Raw genomic sequence first — 19,864 nt, 5'->3', positions numbered from 1 at the left:
CATGGTCATCTTCATCACCTTCCCACCGATAGCCATCCATGAAACCACGCAAGAGGAGGTAGTCCCGCACCTGCCCAGAATCCGGGTCCGCAATAAGGCTCTTCATCTTGCATCTTCGACACGGACATCTTATCTCCGTCTCGTTCTTTTGAAGCATCTCGGCCTTCGCGGAGCTCAAAAACCTATTCACGATGCCTTCGGTCATCGTGCAGACCATGGTCGCCTGTGGGGTAGAGCAAAACAATATTTTAGAACCAAGAAAAAATTTGGCATGACTTTCTCTAAAAATAGGACCAAAAAGAATGCATAGTGCCAAAATTCTCGCCGAAACAGAAATGAATCAACATTCCGGCAAAATATTGGTAACTATTGCATTTCAAATACCGGTACCTGCAAACACAAACATATATGCAACACCACAAACATACATAGATCTAGCTAGGCCACAAAAAGTGCATGTGCACGTTGTGGGAGCGAGCTAGGGAGAAAAAAAGTAGATCTACACCATGAAGATAGCTTTCCCCTTACTTACCTATCAAAAAAAGGTAATTTCAACACTTAATTTTGATGAATCTATGGTGCAAATGAGGTGAGGAGGAGGAGGCAGCCGACAAGCTTAGAGAAGGAGGTGGGGGAATGAAGTGGGGAAAGTGAGTGTGTAGGTGTGGCTGTCCAAAAATATCTAGCTGGTCCCAGGTTACTAATGGCGCACCACAGAGACATGCGCCATTAGTAACCCAACATACTAATGGCGCACCACACAGACATGTGCCATTAGTAGTTTTGCAAAAAAGTAAAAAAATATTTTTTATACTAATGGCGCACAGTGGCACAGTGCGCCATTACTAGTTTAAACTAGTAATGGCGCACTATGGAACGATCCGCCATTAGTAGTTTTGCAAAAAAGCAAAAAAAAATACAGTAGTGGCGCACTCTATGGCTGGTGCGCCATTAGTAGTTCTAACTACTAATGGCGCACTCTGCCCGGATGCGCCATTAGTATGTTTGAAAAAAATGAAAAAAAACATTTTGTTACTAGTGGCGCACCGTGTGCCTGGTGCGCCATTAGTATATAGTAATGGCACACCACATGTCTGGTGCGCCATTAGTGTCAATTCCATCTATAGCCCTTTTCCTAGTAGTGTGAGACACAGCCTAAGCGCCGATGTCAGCGGCACCGCTCTAAGTCACGTCGAGCAAAAGACAGCAATATCGGCACAGGAGAAGATTATACTCCTGGCGGTGCCGATGATAATGAATACACCGTTGAAGCAACTCCTGAACAAGAAGAATGGGAAGATGGAAAAGTTAGCCCTGACGAACAGGCAATGAATGAAAACTGGGAGGATAGTTGTCGTTGTCAAAACCAGCGGATCTCAGGTAGGGGGTCCCGAACTGTGCGTCTAAGGATCGATGTTAGCAGGAGACATGGGACAGGATGTTTACCCAGGTTCGGGCCCTCTTGATGGAGGTAATACCCTACATCCTGCTTGATTGTTCTTGATGATATGAGTATTACAAGAGTAGATCTACCGCGAGATCAGAGAGGCTAAACCCTAGAAGCTAGCCTATGGTATGATTGTATGTATCCCCCTATCGACTAGCCTGGCCTCGGTTTATATAATGCACCAGAGGCCTAGGATAACAAGAGTCCTAGCCGGATATGCCGGTGGGGAGAAGTTCTTGTCTTGATCGCCAAGTCTTGTGGAATCTTCCATGTATGCGGCAGCTGTCCGAACTGGCCCATGAGTATATGGCCATACGGGTCCTCGGCCCAATCTAACGGATCGGGAGACGATGTGGTGAGTACCCCCTAGTCCAGGACACTGTCAGTAGCCCCCTGAACCGGTCTTCAAGTTAGGGACGCTCCTCGATTCTTTCGAACTGTTCTTCATCTTCGGTTGTCGGTCTTGAAAACTGGTTCAACAAATCTTCTCATCTTCAATCTTGAGGATCGCTGTCAGTGTCAAAACCGGCGGATCTCGGGTAGGGGTCCCGAACTATGCGTCTAGGCCGGATGGTAACAGGAGGCAGGGGACACGAAGTTTTACCCTGGTTTGGGCCCTCTTGATGGAGGTAAAACCCTACGTCCTGCTTGATTAATATTGATGATATGCGTAGTACAAGAATAGATCTACCACGAGATCAGAGAGGCTAAACCCTAGAAGCTAGCCTATGGTATGATTGTTGTTGTGTATGTTATCCTACGGACTAAAACCCTCCAGTTTATATAGACACCGCAGAGGGTTAGGGTTACACAAAGTCGGTTACAATGGTAGGAGATCTCTATATCCGTATCGCCAAGCTTGCCCTCCACGCCAAGGAAAGTCCCTTCCGGACACAGGACAAAGTCTTCAATCTTATATCTTCATAGTCCAGGAGTCCAGCTGAAGGTATAGTCCGGCTATCTGAACACCCCCTAATCCAGGACTCCCTCGGTAGCCCCTGAACCAGGCTTCAATGACAACGAGTCCGGCACGCAGATTGTCTTCGGCATTGCAAGGCGGATTCGTCCTCCAAGTACTTCATAGAAGATTTTGAACACAAAGATAGTGTCCGGCTCTGCAAAATAAGTTTCCATATATTGCCATAGAGAGAATAATATTTACATAAATCTAATCTGCTGATGTATTCCGTAGTGCGACACACCACGGCCAAGCCTTTATCCGAGTCGTTTTATTACCCCACCTCAGTGCGTCATGCGAGGCGGTTTCCTTGGCACGTCTTGTTAAAGCAGAGATCGTGTCCCCTTATTCTGGGATTCTCATCAATACGGGCGTGGGTAACCCAACCGCTTCTAGGACTCCTAGATTATAGGCATGCCCAAACGGATACGGAGAGGACGCTTGATATTCACCCTCTTTATAAAGGGTCAATGCTTTTATTTTTCCCTCCCGCGCTCAATCGAATCCTTCCCCCACCTCAAGCTCAAGCACCCAAAGTTCAGGTCAGGTGCTCCGAACCTTCAGTTATGTCCGGATCTAGCCTTCAAGGCCTATGGGTGCCTTCCTCCATCACGGAAGAAGACATCAAAAAGTTGAGGGGGCCAGATATCTGACCGCCGAGATTCCGCATCGGCTACCTGCCCGAGGGCAGGCCGTCCCCTCCCCCGAACCCAACGAGATCGTTGTGTTCGTCTCTCCCTTCCTCCGAGGTCTAGGCCTTGTTCTGGATCCTTTCGTCAGGGGCTTGATGTTTTATTACAGGCTAGATTTCCATGATCTAGCTCCAGACTCCTTTCTTCATATCACGACATTTATTGTCGTGTGTGAGGCCTTCCTCCAGGTTACCCCTCACTTTGGCCTGTGGCTCAAGACCTTTGAAGTAAAGCCAAAGATGATCGAGGGGCAACATGCAGCGTGCGGAGGTGCCTCAATATGCAAGATGACGGGAGCTCCATGGACCAAAGGTTCCATTCCAGAGGTGTCTGAATTGTGGCAACATGAGTGGTTCTACATCACGGCTCCTAGAAGTGCCAAGTGGGCGGCCGCCCCTGTTTTCTGCCCGGGCCCTCCACCACAACTGATGTCATGGATTAGCAGAGGATTGATCTGGGGTCCAGCCAAGGACGTGGCTATACTGCAAAGCCGCATTCAGGATCTCTTCAATGGAGATTTCAGTTTGGTTGCGGTAACACAAGTTATGCTGGTTCGTCAAGTCCAGCCTTGCAAACGCTAGCCCCTTCGCTTGTGGGAGTTCAATCCCGAGGGACCGCGTGCCATTCAAAATTTCCTCCGCCTGACGCACAAGGAGATGTACAAGTCATTCTTCGGACCTCAGGTAGAGTGTCTGGAAATCATCGAGAACGTGGGCCTGAGCAGTACCCACGCGGCCGAACAGGTAAGAAATCTTCCAGCCGAACATACTGTCTCTTATTTGTTACGAAGTTATTTCTGAGAGTTCGCTTTTTGATCAGGACTGGCTAACAAAGGCGAAGTTGATTCGGTGTTCGGCCCCCCTCCCTGAGGGTTTGGAAAATCCAGTACTGGAAAAGATGCTCCAGATCACACCTTGCCCGGAGCCCTTGAAGGAAGATACTGTGGAGGATAATAAGGGTGGATGCGGGCCCCCAACGCTGCCCATTCTAACTGAGGAAGCAAGCGTCTCCATGAAGGAAGACGACCGGAAGAGGAAAAGGACCGCGCCTGGGGATTCGGAAGCCGGAGCTTCCAAACGGGAGAAGAAGTCTTCCAAAGAGGGTCCTACCTTGGGGGGTGCTATTGCCGCACAAAGTCCGCGGGGGGATCAATTCTCCGACGAGTCGTAAGGACCCGAAATACTTTAATAGTACAGATATGCCATCTTTTCCTTCTGAGAAAATAACCACCGCATGTATCTTTGCAGTTTGGGCCTTAGCCCCTCTCAAATGAGCTCGTCTTCGGGGGATCTTCTTCCAGAGATGATGGAGAGCGAAACGCCTCCTCCGGACTCCTCCACTCCGGAAGCGAGCGACCCTGAAGTGTCGTCGTGGAGGGCCTCTCCGAGTCTGGCGAGGCCAGAAGATAATCCCATTGACCCCCGAAGCTCCCAGTGCCCGGCTCCCGAAGAGAGCAGACAAAAGAGTCCGACACCGTCTAGTGTGCGATCGGATGTTCTGAGGGAGTTGGTGGGGCGAGCGGCCATCTTAGATGAACACCGTGTGCTGATGAATACGGTGATGGAGAGAATCTCGTCCGCCGAAAGCGGATTGCATAAAGCTTTTATGAGTCTACTGACAGGCTTTGAGGTACGTAAAATAATGTATGATAGTCCTGCACATGCTAGGTGTGCCCTGTGTAGATAGTAGCCCCTGAGACTCTGGTCTTCCTCGGAAACGACGACGAACAGAGGATCATATTCCCAGGTAATAACCATACTGCCTCTATGTGCAGGTGATGGAAGCTCCGGTGGCTAGCCGGACTAGCGAGTTTGCCCATTCAGAACGGCAGTTGGAGGCAGCAGACGCTGACATCGAGCTTGTTAACAAAAGGCTTGACGAGGCACAGGGTAAGTGTCATTATTTGGTAAACGCCACATAGGAAGAGCAGCATGATGCCAGTATCTTTAATGTGTTGTGACTGCAGATGGAGCTGCCACTGTTGAAGCCTTGCGGGCAGAACTTGCCCGAGCCAAGGAACAAGCGAGGTTGGGTAACGCGGCTGCTTTGAAGGCGGCGGAAGAGTTGCAAGACAAGAAGGCCGCGCATGGCGAGAGCCGAGATAAGATGGCCAAGATGGCCATAGAATTAAAAGCCGCTGCCGACCATTGCCGTGTTCTTGAAAAGGAAATCTGAGCGAAGGCATCGGACCTTGAGAAGGCTGCTGCGATGGGAAAAGACCTCCGCTCTGCTATGAGGGCAAAGAAGGAGGAGCTGCGGGAAGCCGGGGATATTGTAGCTGGGAAATCCTTTATGTTGTGGAGGAAGTTCGGAGAACCACGGTATGCCCCTCTAGATCGGCTGTGGAGTTCGGAGGATGTGTATATGGATTTGGCAGCAAGCGCTGCCGATGCGGCCAAGTACTTCCAGGGTCAGACGGACTATGAAGTAGACCAACTATTTTGGAGACAATTCCATTGTCCCGAGCGTCCGCTTTCATTGTCTGACCAATTAGCCGAATGGGCCGAACTAAATAGGTTGTCCGGACTCTCCATGAGGTCTGTTGTGGATCAGCTATGGCCGGAAAGGTCAAAACCGAACAGCTATTTCAGCTTGGTGCAGCAGTTCCTTGATGTGGTGCCGCGCATTAATGCGATGAAGAGGTCGGCGTGCATAGAGGGCGCACGGATGGCCTTTGCCCGTGTTAAAAGCATGCTGGGCGGAGATGGATGCCACCATTGTTGCAGCGCGGGATTCGGCCATAGGTCGAAGGGCTGCTGAGCACTACTTTGAGGAAGTCCTTGAGGGTGCTCGTTTGATAGACCCAGTGCTCAAAAAATATTATGTTTGAGTGATATGTAATCTCATTGTAAGCGAAATGCTTTTATAGATTTTTATAAGGCTATTTTTATACTTTTGCCTAAAAGTAATATGATGCCTCCTGGGCGGCCGTTTATGTATACATGTGTATAACCTGAAAGATTGCAGTCATCGGCTTCAACCCCCACGCATATAATGCGGAGGTGCTTGCAAAAACACGTGTTCACACTTAACCCAACGTCTTGGTCCTATTAAGGAGGTGATAGCGGAGCGAGAGAGGCAACCGGACTATAATGCTTTAGCACTTTCACTTAGCCATAGGAGTTTGACAGTGGGGCTACTAGATAGCCCCTGGTGGCTCCGCACTCTCCCGATCCCGGGGTGTGGACATGCCTGGCCGGAAAACGGCCCTTCGTTAAGGCGGAGGAATTCTAACATTCCAATAGGTCATCAAGTGGTTGACCAGTCTCATGCTACATAATGATAGTCAGTTTTCGGCTTTCTCTACTGAGGGGCTCGTCCGGATGAACTAGGGCACAATCGCAGTAGTTCTCCTAGTGCTTCCTTAGCCGGTAAAGCGGAACGTAAGGCACAAAAACACAGGAGCCGGGCAAACCCAACATTTGACCAAAGACAATGATTCGGAGCTAATGCATATAGGGCCAAACTCGTGATGCCGAACACTCCCTAAGGTATTCGGTCTTTGTGGTATAAACCGGGCCTAAGTAATGGCCTTTGTAAGAAGCCCCTTGTGTCCATGTACGTGCATTGTTCTGGCGTGGCCACATGCCAAGACGTCAGCATCCTTCTCAACGGTGGATATGTATTAACAAGAGACAGTAAAAAAGGTTTACGCAGGGTCTTAATCTAAAAAGAATCCTTGGAGCGGGTCCCTGTTGCACGTCTGCGCCTGTGTCTCCGTTGTGTCGTATCCTGGACGGGTGTAGCACGATGATCGTCTGTAAAAGAGAGGAATTTAGGTGAAAAAGGTTGTCGTGCAAAAAGATAGTTTTTTAAAGAAACCATGTATAATTCAAGATGAGAAGAAATTGCCACTTGTCTACGCGCGTTGAGCCCCTTGTATTGACAAACAGGGGTGTGACCATTTATTCGGTATAAGTAGCGGCGTCGGACTCGATTAGTTGTGTCTGAGGTCCTGACGGCCTATTGGATGCTTTCGCTGGTCCGGGCGCCTTTAGTGTGCGGCTGCCAAGGCAGCCTCACTCTCTTCGGCGCGCAGAGATTGCTTGATATTTCCATGCACTGAAATGATGCCACGTGGACCGGGCATCTTGAGTGTGAGGGAGGCGTAGTGTGGTATTGCATTAAAGCGAGCGAAAGCTTCGCGTCCGAGTAGTGCTTGATAGCCACTTTGAAACGGAGCGATGTGGAAGGTTAAATGCTCACGACGGAAGTTATCGGGGGAGCCAAATATAACTTCTAGTAGGAGGGAGCCCGTTCAACGAGCCCCTGGGCCTGGCGTTACTCCTTTAAAGGTAGTAATGCTATGGCAAATTTGTGTTGGGTCTAACCCCATCCCGCGGATTGTATCCTGATATATTAGGTTTAGGCTACTGCCGCCGTCCATCAAGACTCGTGTGAAGTGATATCCGCCAATTACTGGGTCTAATACCAGGGCAGTCCATCCTGCGTGTCGGATACTTGCTGAGTAATCGCAATGGTCGAAAGTGATCGGTTGAGATGACCAGTGGCAGGACTTCGCGGTGTCAGGCACTTGGGTATATTTTCCTGGGAGTGCCGCATTGTTTTTTCCCTTGATCATGTGTAACACGTTTACTGTTTTGACTTCTGGTGGAAATTTCTTTTTTTCCCCCGTGTCTTGCTTGGGAAGCTCGTCCTCGTCTTCACTTGGTGTATCCTCCCCCTTGTGTATGGCGTTGAGCTTGCCGGACTGCTTGAAGACCCAACATTCTCTGTGGGTATGATTAGCAGGTTTACCAGGGGTACTATGGATCTGACATACTTGGTCCAGAATTTTGTTGAGGCTGGACAGTTCATCCCTGGTGCCTTTAGTGGGCTGCTTTTGACCTGGCCGAGAGCTTTTGAATCCGGCATTTACTGCCATGCCCTTCGTGATGTCTTCTTTGTTTCGTCGTTTGTTATTGCTGTTGCGCCATGATTTGCCGTTTCCATCTCTAACTTCAGATGTACCGGGGTCGCTGGTGCCGCATCTGGCTAGCCAGCTGTCCTCACCCACGCAAAAGCGGGTCATGAGGTTTGTTCATGCGGCCATCGTTCTCGGCTTATTTTGGCCGAGGTGTCTGGCGAGCCATTCGTCACGGACGCTATGCTTGAAAGCTGCCAAGGCTTCGGCGTCTGGACAGTCGACAATCTGGTTCTTTTTAGTAAGAAACATGTTCCAAAGCTTTCGGGCTGACTCTCTGGGCTGTTGAGTTATATGACTCAAATCGTCTGCATCCGGAGGTCGGACATAAGTCCCTTGAAAATTTGCCCGAAAGGCATCTTCGACCTCTTCCCAACTTCCAATGGAGCTTTCGAGGAGGCCTTTAAGCCAATGACGGGCTGGCCCTTTGAGCTTGAGGGGTAAGTACTTGCTGGCGTGGAGATCATCTCCTCGAGCCATATGGATATAAAGGATGTAGTCCTCAATCCATACCCCAGGGTCTGTTGTTCCGTTGTATGTCTCTATGTTTACGGGTTTGAATCCCTCTGGAAATTCATGGTCCAGCACCTCATCGGTGAAGCATAGGGGGTGTGCGGCACCCCTGTATCTGGGTGTACCGCGCTGTTCAGATGTTTGTGGTGTTGCATAGTATGCTGGGGCGCGCTTGCGTGGTCCATAGATGGATCTTGTTGCGCCGTACTTTGGGTGCGAGCCCTCACATGGGTCGCATGTTGTATTGTGAGTGGCGTTGTATGCCGTTTTGTGTTGATAGAGGGGTCGTCTATCCGACCTGGTGGATGCTTTTATATTTGGTTGTGGGGGTATGAGGCCTCCTCATCAAATTCAGGTAGCAACTTCCGCTTTGGGTAGCTCTTGGAGGGGCGATTGTTGCTGTACATTGCTGTTGTGTTGAGTATTTTACTCCATCTGATTTGGAGTGTGTCTTGTGCAGCCTTGAGCCTTTGCTTCTGATTTTTCAGACTCCTCGCGGTGGCAACAATCCTTTTACGGGCATACTGCTGCTCCGGGTGCCTGTCCGGCGTTATGTCGTCTGGACCATTATCCTTGATAGAATTTGTTTGTTCGGTTTGATTATCCGAATTGCCGTTGTCCGCCAGCGGTTCGCCCTGCTCCAGCGCTGGGTCTGTGTGATCGCTATTTCTGTCGAGGCGGGATTTGGGGAGGCGCTTGCGTCGCCGCTTTGACTGCTTTTCGAGGGAACAAGCCTTCGGTGCATCCTTCCGCTCCTTGTCGTCATCTTTTGGTGCGTCCACCATGTATACGTCATATGACGAGGTGGCGCTCCGGGGCCCAATAGGCGCTAGTTCTTCATTGTCTCCTTCTTCGGCGTCCATACAGTCGATGTCTTCGGAGTCGAAGTCAAGCATGTCGGTTAGATCGTCGACAGTGGCTACAAAGTGGGTGGTGGGCGAGCTTTGAATTTCTTCATCGTCCGTATCCCAACCCTGCTGACCATAGTCCGGCTAGGGCTCTCCTGATAAAGACAGAGACTTTAGTGTCTTCAGAATATCGCCGAAAGGCGAGTGCTAAAAGTTGTCCGCGGCAGTAAACTCCATGATCGGTGCTTGATCGGGTTCAATCGGCAGGGGCGTGGAGGGTTCAGAGTCCAGAGAGGAGTCCGGCTCCTTGGAGTCACGAGTCTCGCAGAGTGCGGGGCTGGTGTTCGGCTCGATCGCCATTGGGATCGCAGCCCCCGAGGTGGTGTCCAACCACCCATCCTCGATCGGCGCAGCTGGCTCCGAATTAAGGGTCGAAGCCGGTGCGGGTGCGGCCTCCAGGGCACTGTTTGGCGGCAGGGCTAGATCATGCTCGTCGTGACAGTGCGGCGCGCTCGGCAGTGGCTCGAATCCACCGAAGATCAAGTCCCCGCGGATGTCAGTCGTGTAGTTTAAACTTCCAAATCTGACCTGACGGCCAGGGGCATAGCTTTTGATCTGCTCCAGATGGCCAAGTGAGTTGGCCCGCAGTGCGAAGCCGCCGAAGACGAAGATCTATCCGGGGAGGAAGGTCTCACCCTGGACTGCATCATTGTTGAGGATCGTAGGAGCCATCCAGCCTGACGGCAACGACACAGAGGAACTCTCAATGAAAGCACCAATGTTGGTGTCAAAACCGGCGGATCTCGGGTAAGGGGTCCCGAACTGTGCGTATAGGCCGGATGGTAACAGGAGGCAGGGGACACGAAGTTTTACCCAGGTTCGGGCCCTCTTCATGGAGGTAAAACCCTACATCCTGCTTGATTAATATTGATGATATGGGTAGTACAAGGGTAGATCTACCACGAGATCAGAGAGGCTAAACCCTAGAAGCTAGCCTATGGTATGATTGTTGTTGTGTATGTTGTCCTACGGACTAAAACCCTCCGGTTTATATAGACACCGGAGAGGGTTAGGATTACACAAAGTCGGTTACAATGGTAGGAGATCTGTATATCTGTATCGCCAAGCTTGCCCTCCACGCCAAGGAAAGTCCCTTCCGGACACGGGACGAAGTCTTCAATCTTGTATCTTCATAGTCCAGGAGTCCGGCTGAAGGTATAGTCCGGCTATCCGAACACCCCCTAATCCAGGACTCCCACAATCACCGAAATGCTTTTGACGAGTTTACACGTCGGGTATCCGAGGAGCCCCTTTAAGTTTCTGGCCTTTATAAATGCCTTTTTATGTTTACGCCACACCTTGGGTTTGAAGTTGTTCCCGGGAGGCAGTGTCCTCTTGCGTCCGAGCTCTAACGCCGTACTGCATTCGAGGTATCTTTTGCAGCCGAGCACCAATGTCGGACCGCTTTCCGAGCTCCAACGCCGGAATTTATCCGAGCTCCAATGCCGGACTATGCCCAAACTTCAACGCCGAACTATATCCGGGCTCCAACGCCGGACTATATCCGAGGTGTCATATCAACTTGGTTCAAAAAAGCTGAAGGAGTTTAGCCGAGCTTAATGCTGGAAATGCCCTCTATGGAGCCAGCCACTAGCGCCCGAGCTTTATGCCGGACTGCTTCCGAGGTGGTGCACCACCCCAACTGTGGGCCAATTTTTTGTCAATATTTTTGATTGGTGCAATTTATTCTCTGCCGAGATATATAGCCAGTAGCCCTGAAGGTGTGTATCAGTTTAAAACCCGAGATGCACTTGAAGGATGACGTAAGACCGCTGGCCCCAGTAGCCGCTGAGACTCGGGTTGATTTGCAAAATCAGCCTGAGGATCAAGTCCTAGCTCGGCAGAATACTTCGGGACACAAAAAGCGGCGTGCTCAGTCCTCGAGACTCAGGTTGGGTGCGGCCGGCTAACCTAAGGATCAAAATCTCCTCGGAAACTGTATTGCACTTAAAATTTTCTGCATTGTACATGCAATGCAGTAGCCCCTGAGACACTGGTCGGGTGGCAACACCAGATCAGGGGATCGATGTGCCCCTTTAATATTTGTAAATAATAAGCCTGAAGCCCAGTAGCCCCCGATCCTTAATGCGGGCACGGGTGGCCGAATTAAGGATTCATATCCATAGTAAAATCACAAATTATGTGTAATGACTCTATGTATCCAAGTACTTTACGTCATTAATGCTCGGATCCGCATTGTACAAAACATTGTTGACCGACCATCGGCTTCCACCTCCTCGGCCAGTAGCCGAGGAGTGTTTGTCCTACTTTATAAAGCCTTTATGAGGGCAAAGATTTACGACAAAAAAGGCAATCTGGCCATACGGTTTTATTAACAAAGGTACGCAGAAAGATATTTTATATTACTGTTTAACATAAGAAATGTCTTCCAAAGAAAATAGTCCCGCTATCGGTTCCTTTCTTTGGGTTGTCATGCTATGCATGATCATGAAACCTCATCTCTAATGTAAGAGAAAAATATCGAGGATTTAGTTTGGGAGGCCAGTTACTAGCCCCCGATAGTGTTCGGCGACAGTCGAGGTCAAGCCATAAACACTTCGGCCATTGTTATGAATGGCCCGTCATTTAACACCGTCATCGGATCGCTGACCAGTTTATGCTTATTGTGACAGTCAGTTTTCGGCTTTCTCCACTGAGGTGCTTAACCATGTGAGCTGGAAGCACAATTGCAGTGGTTCTCCCTTTGCACACCTAGCCGAACAAAGTGGAATGTAGGAGGCAAGCGCAGGAGTCGGGCAACCCAACTATTGACCGAAGACACAATTCGAAACCAATGCATATATAGTGAGATCCGAGAATGTTTTTGCCGAATCTATAAAGGTGTCCGGCATTGCACTGTGAGACTTGTGCTGGAAACACACAAATAGTTTAAAAGTTCCAAAAAGCTTGGAAAACCAAAAACTGTTAGTAAAAACTTGACGTCCGAACAAGATCAAGTGTTCGGTGCCAATCTGAAAATTGGACTTTAGAAAAAAAGTGCTTCTGTCGTGCTTTAACATGACACATCCTATCTCAAGACTTCAAGCGGGTCAGCCTATGGCTTCAACCTCCTATCCCGAAGGCGGAGTACTTCTCATTAGGCCAGATTAGCAAAATAAACTCTAGCGGCTTTGAGAGAGAAATTAGGCTCCCCGGCTAGTGACCACACACTCGTGTCGAAAAAGGGAGTGGTAAATAATAATTTAAAAAAAACTTTGCAACGACTAAGAAGAAGAACACTTATTATAAAATGGCTCATATAAATTTAAGAGCCCCCATGTTACTTGGGTAAAAGAATTTTATGTATAATGATTGTATGTACCGAAGTACTTATATCATATCTATGTTCACCCGAACTTTAAACATGTCTTAACCGACCGGCGGCTTCTCCCTCTTCGGCCAAGGGCCGAAAAGTGTCACGTACTCCACCTGTCGAGAGTATCGACGGTGTTTCCGATGACCAGGCAATCAGGCCATAAGGCTGTAACAGACAAAGCGCGCTCAGGGAACTTATGCTATATTACTGACGAAGTGTAAGAAGCATCTTCGAAGAAAATAGTACCCCCACCGATACCTTTCTTCGGTGCTCATTATTACTATGAGACTTGTGCAATAGATTTTTTGTACTCATGAGTTCCGTTGTGTGCCGACCATGATTGAAAACGATAAGAGCACTAGCTTTCGGCTTCACCCAGTCTGAGGTCGGAGCTCGGATGACCCGGTCGTGACAATCTCAGAGGAGCTCCCTGTACTCCCTAGCCGAACAATCGGGAATGTAGGGGTAAGCACAGGAGCCAGGTGTCGGTGTCAAAACCGGCGGATCGCGGGTAGGGGGTCCGGAACTGTGCGTCTAGGCGGATGGTAACAGGAGACAAGGGACACGATGTTTTTACCCAGGTTCAGGCCCTCTCGATGGAGGTAAAACCCTACTCCTGCTTGATTAATATTGATGATATGGGTAGTACAAGAGTAGATCTACCACGAGATCAAGGAGGCTAAACCCTAGAAGCTAGCCTATGGTATGATTGTTGTATGATGAAGTTGTCCTACGGACTAGAACCCTCCAGTTTATATAGACACCGGATAGGGTAAGGGTTACACAGAGTCGGTTACAATGGTAGGAGATCTTGAATATCCGCATCGCCAAGCATGCCTTCCACGCCAAGGAAAGTCCCATCCGGACACGGGACGTAGTCTTCAATCTTGTATCTTCGTAGTCCTGGAGTCCGGCTGAAGGTATAGTCCGGCTACCCGAACACCCCCTAATCCAGGACTCCCTCAGTAGCCCCTGAACCAGGCTTCAATGACGACGAGTCCGGCGCACAGATTGTCTTCGGCATTGCAAGGCGGGTTCCTCCTCCAAGTCCTTCAAGAAGATTTTAAACACCAAGGATAGTGTCCGGCTCTGCAAAATAAGTTTCGACATTTTGCCATAGAGAGAATAATATCAACACAAATCTAATCTGCTGACGCATTGCGTAGCGTGACATCACACTACGGCCAAGTCCTTTACTCGAATCGTTTTTACTTTTCCACCTCAGCACGTTTAGCGAGGCGGTTTCCTTGGCACGTCTTGTCAAAGCAGAGATCGTGTCCCCCCTTTTACGGGATTCTCATCCATACGGACGTGGGTAACCCAACTGCGCCATTTATCACGGCGCTTGGGAGGCAAGCGAGTTTTACTAGGCTGGTGGGGACGCACAACCGCATCCGCCAATATAAGGGGATAAGGATCCACCTTTTTACCTACGCCTTCTTCCTCCTTTGCCTATCCATCTCCTGCGCACTCGAGCTCCAGCGCCCAAGTCCGCACTTCCTACCTCGACCTCCTCTAGCAATGTCCGGAGCGGGAGGCAAGTGGATGGTCTCCTACGTCACGGAGGGCCATGTCAAAAAGCTAAGGAAGGCCGGATACTTGTCCAAGGACATCGCGCACCGGCTTCCCGAGGAAGGGCAGCTTCTCCCCACCCCAAGGCCCCATGAGATGGTAGTATTCCTTCCCCTTCCTCCGCGGACTGGGTTTCCCACTCCACCCATTTGTCCGGGGGCTCATGTTCTACTATGGCCTAGATTTCCATGATCTGGCCCCGAACTTCGTCCTCAACATCTCGGCGTTTATCATCGTGTGCGAGGCTTTCCTCCGCATCCGCCCCCATTTCGGCCTCTGGCTCAAGACCTTCAACGTCAAGCCCAAGGTGGTGCGCGGCAGCCAGGCAGAGTGCGGAGGCGCCATGGCGGGCAAGATGGACAACGTCCTATGGCTCGAGGGCTCCTTCATGGAGACCCTGAAGGGGTGGCAATCATGGTGGTTTTACATCACCGAGCCGCCTGATCCAAAATGGATCGCAGCCCTCGAGTTCCGATCTGGACCCCCCACGAGGCTTATGTCCTGGAAAGAGACGGACCTGTCGTGGGGCGACGAAAAAGAGGTGACCGGATTGCAGACATGCATCCAGTCCCTAGTGAGCAAGCCGATCAAGCTTGTCAATGTAGTCCAGGTTATGCTCGTCCAGCGGATCCTCCCGTGTCAACAACGGGGCTTTAATCTGTGGGAGTTCGACCCAGCGCAACACCAAACCCTTAACCGGCTCTTTGACACGATGTATGAAGACGTCTGGAAGGTGCTAACCAAAGGCGCCGAGGCTCCCACATCCGCTTCCGAGGACCGCGGATACAGCTCGCAGCGTCACGCTAGCGAGGTAAGCTATTTTCACCTTTTACAGGATGTTAAGCTTCTTCAAAGTTTGACTCTATGTGGGATCTAAACTCCCTCACCTTTGACAGGCTTTGCAGGCGCAGTCTGGATCGATTAACTGTCCGGCTCCCTTGCCCGAAGACCCAGCCCCTGCTCTCCTAGTGAAGCTGCTGGTTCCGGCGCCTTATGTGGTGCCGGAGAAGAAGGCCAAGAAGAAGAAGGCCACGGGGACTCGAAAGAGTACCCGTAATGTGGTGGTGTCGGACTCGTCATCCGACGAGTCCGAGATGCTCTCCTCCCGTGAGAACGAGGAGGAGGAAGAAGAACACTCTCCCCCTCCAGCGAGGGGAGGAAAGAAAAGGAAGGCCGCCCCAACGGGGGAGGCCGAAGGGTCCAGGAAGAGGAAGACCCCTCCACCGAACTACTCCCCCGATGCCGAAGAGGTCGAAGAGGAGTGGCCAGATAGGGCCAAGCATCTGGCGAAATCGTAAGTATTTGGATATCAGAGTAACTCATGACGTTCCTTTGTCGCACAACTTTCCCTAATGTCGAACATAATTATGCAGCCCTCCCCGGGCCGAACTCAATGAGTTGTCGAGCGGCTCCCTGGATTCATCGGACGTGAACTCAGTTCCGCCCGCTGTCTCCCCCCGCATTGCGGATTACGCCGAAGTGGCGTCGCAACAAGCTCCGGGGCAGGAGGAGGTGGTCCTGGAGGAGCCGCAAGGCAACCTCCCGGACCCTAGGAGTAAAGGGGACAAGACCCCCAGGGCTCCAAGTCCGGCTTTATTCCGGACACCGCGCTGAAATCTTCAAAAGTTCTGGACAGCGGTAGGCGAACTCCTTCCAAGAGGAGCAAGCCTTCTGAGCCGGCGGCCTCCGTCCAACTGGAGGTTCCGGACAATCTGCTGGAGGTGCTTGACGGCGCCTCCATTGACGAGGAGCACCGTACTATAATGAGTACGGTTATCTAGAAGGTTCAGTCCGCCAAGAGCAGACTGGGTGAAGCTTGCACTAGCCTTCTAACAGGCTTCGAGGTAAGTAAAAAATATGTAAGAATATAACCGCATAGATAGTAGCCCCTGATGCTCTGTTTGGCGTTCGGAAAGAAAAGCCGAATAGAGGATCTACTAAATTTCGCAGGAGTCTAACAACAAAGAATCAATATGCGTATGCAGGCATCACTGCTAGCCACCGCTGCACTGACTGTGGAGGTGGGTGCCCTGAAACAGGGCCTCGAGCGGACCGAGCAAGAGCTCGGCCTTGCCAAGCGGCAGCTCGAGGAGAAAGAAGGTAAGAAAATACCTTACAGAAAAAGTGCCTATAAAAAGACGTGATTGCAAAAAATAACAGGATTGTACTGCTTATTGTAGGGGCCACGACTGAGGTGGCGACCCTCAAGTAGGCACTATCCGAGGTCGAAAAGAAAGCGGCCGCGGAGCGCACCGAGCGAGAGAAACTTGAGGTCCAGGTCAGCGAGGTGCAGCAAGAGCTTCAGGCTCTCATGAAAAACATGAGAGTTTGGAGCTTGAGTCAAATACGCAAGCGTCCGAGCTTGCGGCGGCCCTTGAGACTGCCAAGTCTGCCAAGGACGAAGCCCAAAAGGCCCTCCAAGAGTTGGAGGAGATGAAAAAGATAGCAGCGGGTAAGGCATTCTTTATGCAAAGCAGAAATATAAAAGTGAAATACTTGTTACTTACCCGAATCCGGAGCTCTCCAGGGGCATTCGCAGATCTTCCCCGCAGCGTATCCGCCGCCGCCGCATTCTACCGAGCTGAAGAGGGCAGCTCGACGGAGAAGGTGTTCTGGTCTCAGTATGCTGAGGCCGGACACCCTGTGCCCTTGAGCGACCAGCTGAAACAGCTGGTCGAGCTCCACAAGGCGGCCGAACAGGCCATGAAGGGCTTCATAGTTCAGCTGTGGCCCGGAGAGGCCCTGCCTGGGAGCTACTTCGGGCTGGTGCGGGGGCTGGTGGAGGCCTGTCCAAGGCTCGAGGTCATCAAGCGCTCTGTTTGCATCGAAGGTGCCCGTAGGGCCCTTGCCCATGCAAAGGTGCACTGGGGTAAGCTGGACGGTGAGAAGCTTGTGAGGGACGGGCCGCCGCCGGGAAGGAGCATCGCAAGCCCGAGAACTACTATAAGGATGTTCTTGCGGGTGCCCGCCTTGTGGCGGATGAGTGTACCAAGGATGTAATTTTTGAATGAACTCGCTCGTGTTTATCCTGTGCGCTGAAAACTTGTTCATATGCGCTAAGCAATGCTTGTTGAATTTAAAATATTACTTTTTGTGCGGTCGTTTATCAAAAAATTGAGAGATGGCCAGTCGTCGGCTTCTGCCCCCATGCCACTACTGCTGGGGTGTTCGGGATAAACCTGAGCGCTCTTTTTCCCATAGTTGGGTCTTTCGAGGGAGGCACTCAGCACAACGAACCAGGCAATCAGACTATAATGCTTGAACACTCTCACTTAGCCATAGAACTCTATAATTTTAAATTTCGGAGAAGCCCCTAGTTCGGAAGACCGAGTTCGAGGCACTATCCACGCCTTGGCCGGACAAAGCAGGCTCCTCGCTCGAAGCGGCATATGTCATTAGGGACTCGAAAAACATCTCGAACAGCGACCGGTCTCTCGCCTCATCATGACAGTCAGTTTTAGCTTTCTCCACTGAGGTGCTTAACCCAACTCAACTGGGGCACAATCGCAGTGGTTCTCCTAGTGCTACCTTAGCCGATATGGCGGAACATAAGGCACCAAAACATAGGAGCCGGGCAAACACAACTATTGACCCAAATCATGATTCGGAGCCGATGCATATAGTGCTATAAGTTTGGGGTGCCGCACTTGTGATAGTCTACGGGCTTCTCACACCATATTGAGGGGTACTGAAGCCCCTGGCGTGTTTGCCATACCATGGTGTACGGGTGCAACATGTCATTTAATAAACATATATATGAAAGGAGGATAATGCAAAAATAGACAAAAAGCTATGCATTGTTAATAGAAAGGCTGCTAACAAAGCAGAACGATACCAGTAGTGCGATAAGCAAAAGATACTGGGCTATTTAACATGTCCTGGCCAGGAGCAGGCCGCGGAATTGTATGCCAAAACAGGTATACTGCTCGTAACAGAGACCACCTGGGACTTCCATAATGCGGCATGGCTTGTCTGCTTCCCTGGATCTTGCATCGTTTGTGCGGCAATTGAATTGCCGAACAGGTCGTCCGAAGTATGGAGTCCTGAAAGTAAGAGAAAATTAAAAAAAAAGAATTCGGCAGCCCCTAGTACCTTTTAAGCCATACTTTGGGTTTGCCGTTATTGTGCCCCTTCCCCTGCGCCCATGGTATTTCAAGAGCATATTTATGTACGCGAGGCACTGGTTTCTCTATGTCGCGAGGGCTGGGGTTGGGGCCGCATTGCTACGCCTGCTCAGAACGTGCCAGGCGGTCTTGTTGTAGGTTACTCCCGGTGCGCTTGGCAGTGTCTGGCTTTTTAACGGCCGGACTGGAGAATTGCCTAAGAAGGCTGCTTTGTACTTCCGCTGCAAGGGCCGCCGTGTGCTCCTCCGTACGGAGGGAGCGTTCGGTGTTCCTATTGACCATGGTTACTCCTCAAGGGCCTGGCATCTTGAGCTTGAGATATACGTAGTGCGGTACCGCATTGAACTTTGCAAATGTGGTTCGCCCGAGCAGGGCGTGATAGCCACTGCGAAACGGGACTATATCGAAGATTAACTCTTCGCTTCAGAAATTGTCCGGGGACCCGAAGACCACTTCAAGTGTTACTGAGCCTATACAGTTGGCCTCTACACCTGGTATAACGCCTTTAAAGGTCATTTTTGTGGGCTTAATCCTCGAGGGATCTATGACCATTTTCCGCACTGTATCGTGGTAAAGCAGGTTCAGACTACTTCCGCCATCCATGAGGACTCTTGTGAGATGAAATCCGTTGATAATTGGGTCGAGAACCAATGCGGCGAAGCCGCCATGACGGATGCTAGTGGGGTGGTCCCTTCGATCAAAAGTGATCGGGCAGGAGGACCATGGGTTGAACTTTGGGGCGACTGGCTCCATCGCGTATAAGTCCCGTAGCGCACGCTTCCGCTCCATCTTGGTAATGTGGGTTGCATATATCATGTTCACCGTCCGCACTTGTGGGGGAAAACCCTTCTGTCCACTGTTGTTCGGCGGCCTGGGCTCCTCCTCGTCATCTCTATGCAGCCCCTTGTCTTTATTTTCAGCTCTTAGCTTGCCTGCCTGCTTGAACACCCAACAATCCCTGTTGGTGTGATTGGCTGGCCTTTCGGGGGTGCCATGTATCTGGCACAAGCGGTCGAGTATTCGGTCCAAACTGGACGGGCCCTGAGTATTCTTTTTGAATGGCTTTTTCTGCTGACCGGAATTATAGCCTCTGAATCCGGCATTAGCTGTCGTGTCTTCGTTGCTGTCGCTGCTAACGCGGCGCTTTTGCTTATGACGTGTACTGCCACTTTTGTCCTTGGTATCCAAATTACCAGGGTTCTTTGCTAAGTTGTTACTGCGAGCTAGACAGCTGTCTTCTCCCGCCTAAAAGCGGGTCATGAGTGTCGTGAGGGCTGCCATGGACTTCGTCTTTTCCTGTCCCAGGTGCCAGGCAAGCCACTCGTCGTGGATATTATGTTTGAAGGCTGCTAGGGCCTCTGCGTCCGGACAGTCGACTATCTGGTTTTTCTTTGTTAGGAACCGTGTCCA

This window comes from Triticum aestivum, chromosome 2A (genome assembly GCF_018294505.1).
Source record: "Triticum aestivum cultivar Chinese Spring chromosome 2A, IWGSC CS RefSeq v2.1, whole genome shotgun sequence".
NCBI lineage: Eukaryota > Viridiplantae > Streptophyta > Magnoliopsida > Poales > Poaceae > Triticum > Triticum aestivum.
Note: the sequence above shows the minus strand (reverse complement) of the source record.